The sequence below is a fragment of the Megalobrama amblycephala genome, linkage group LG4 (genome assembly GCF_018812025.1).
Source record: "Megalobrama amblycephala isolate DHTTF-2021 linkage group LG4, ASM1881202v1, whole genome shotgun sequence".
NCBI classification, from domain to species: domain Eukaryota; kingdom Metazoa; phylum Chordata; class Actinopteri; order Cypriniformes; family Xenocyprididae; genus Megalobrama; species Megalobrama amblycephala.
Window position 1 is genome coordinate 3,958,838 of NC_063047.1, and position 2,563 is coordinate 3,961,400.

The window sequence follows — 2,563 nt, forward strand, 5'->3', positions numbered from 1 at the left end:
AGTTAATGTGATATTCATTTATAATCATTCGTCACCTTAAGGGATGTTCTAGGAGATAAGAGAATGTCTCCATTTCAAGGTTTTTAACGTCACAGACCGATGTTGTGAAGCAGTAATTTTCCATTGTTTTCCCTTGGTATAATAACACTTGTTGGAATTGTACTGGCCAGATGAAGTCTGAGCATTGAGACATACGCACCTAAGATTATTCAATAATCCCTGCTCTTTTATTATCATCACTCCTTTACGTCTCTTCTCTGGCTTTCTCAGTCAAACTCTAGAAGGCTGTTAATAAGTGTGTCTTGAGGTACCAAACAAGACTTTCTGTTGACAGGTTTGCAGACAAACAGATATCTTTTGACAAGATCCGGCCCATGATGTAGGCCTACATACAATTTTCACATATAATTATTAGATTTAAGAAGTCATATGTAAAAATGTTAATTCATTAGCCACCTAATGTTAACAAATTGTTAATTGTTACTACATTATATTATTAATGTTATAAAAAGGAAAAAAAGTTTTAAAGAATTTCCACATCAGATGACTGGCTAAAGCTGGCCACACATTTGAAGATTTTAAGCACGATTTTGGGCCCGATTTGCACTCCCCGAACAATCAGGGTTTTTCACTGTAAAACAGAATGTGCTCCAGGAGAGTCTGCCGACAACTCGGTGTGAGAAATCAGGCAAAAGTTCAAATACACCAAACACACTTCCTCAAATACAATCAGTCAGTGTTGCCAATTACTTTCAGCTGAAAGTAGCTAAAACTGGTCGCTAAATGTTGCTAGATGCCGTCATACTTGCAAGTCACATCATCTAGATAAGGTTCGTCCAAGAAGTTGCTAGATTTGTCTCTAGGCTTTTGAAAAAAGTTTCAAAAGGGGCAAGAAAGTCACGAAATCTAACAAAATCGCTAAATTGGCAGCACTACAATCAGTACTCTAACTCTATCTTAACACATACAAACTCTGCACTCCAATCAACTCTCTCTGCTCAGAACACAAAATGTCCCCAAAGAAAGTGATGACATGCTTTTTAAAGTACTGTGCACCAATCAGGACATAGCATCAATCAGCCTGCAGGAGCCAATCAGATGATGTTCCAGGACAGACACAGACACTCCCAACAACAGAGATATAACAAAACACATAAACAAACACTCCATGGCCCGGTTTCACAGACAGGGCTTAGCCTAAGCCAAGATTATGCCTTAGTTTAATTAGGACATTTAAGTAACTTTTATAAACATACACTTGAAAAAAAAAACACTACTGGTGTGTGTTGTGGCCGAGCAGCCACCTGGGATTTCGAAGAAGCAGAAAGTTAATTTATGGACTCACTGCAGCCATGGTTGAAGGAAACAAAACTAAAGTTTAATAATCATCTTTGTAGGGCTGGGCGATATATCGCATGCGATTCTCACGCGCATTTCGTCAGTGATTACCGGTAAATCTCCATCACCTGCTTTCAAATGGAGCGCCATTTAACTGACAGAGCCGTAGTTCACTGATAAGCCATGCAAATATCGCGTTCATTATCGAAGGCGATTCATCTGCGATATGAACGTGATATTGCGTGGCTTATCAGTGAACTACGGCTCTGTCAGTTAAATGGCGCTCCATTTGAAAGCAGGTGATGGAGATTTACCGGTAATCAGGGAACCGGCTTTACTGACGAAATGCGCGTGAGAATCGCATGCGATATATCGTCCAGCCCCACATCTTTGTAATATGCACCATGCATCAAAACAGGTTCGCCAGCTCATAAAACACTCAGCCAGGAGGGGGCACTAATGTTTAACACATAAATAACCGATTTTCATAATTACAATCTTCCTGAATGATAACCTATGCCACATGGCATTTATATAAACTCAGTAACATACTTTTGTATTTTTCTTAACCTTAAATACACCACAGTGTGCATCTTGATATGTCATCTTGAAAATATATGTCAGTACAAGTTGCTTTCAGTTAAAACAGCTCAAACATGCATTTTAGTCTAGGACTAGCTTAAGCCTTGTCTGTGAAACCGGGGCCATGTTACACTCATATAGTATGATATAGTGAGAATATGGATCTCATGATAGTGTCGTATTTCCATCTGCTCAACCTCGTAACCTTGGTGTGATTTTTGACTCTCATCTGACACTAGACTCACACATTAAGAGTATCCATCATCTCAGAAACATTGCAAGAATTAGGCCTCCACCTGACGCTGAAAGGCTTATTCATGCATTTGTTACTTTCAGGATTGACTATTGTAATGTAAAATTTGTTGGTTTACCTGTTAAATCAATCAAACGACTGCAGTATATTCAGAATTCAGCAGCTCGTGTTCTTATATATACTTCATCACGTCAGCACATCACAGGGAGCCCGATCAATGCAATGTCGTGGAATGTATACGATACACAGTTTTTTCGCGTGCATATCCTCCTGGGACCCAGGAATAGACTTCTGTCCTCTCTAGTGGACATTATATTTTAGTGATTTTCTCTGACATCATACGTCACAGTTTTAAGTCTGGATGTCCTGTAAAGAGCACGTAAAGAGCAC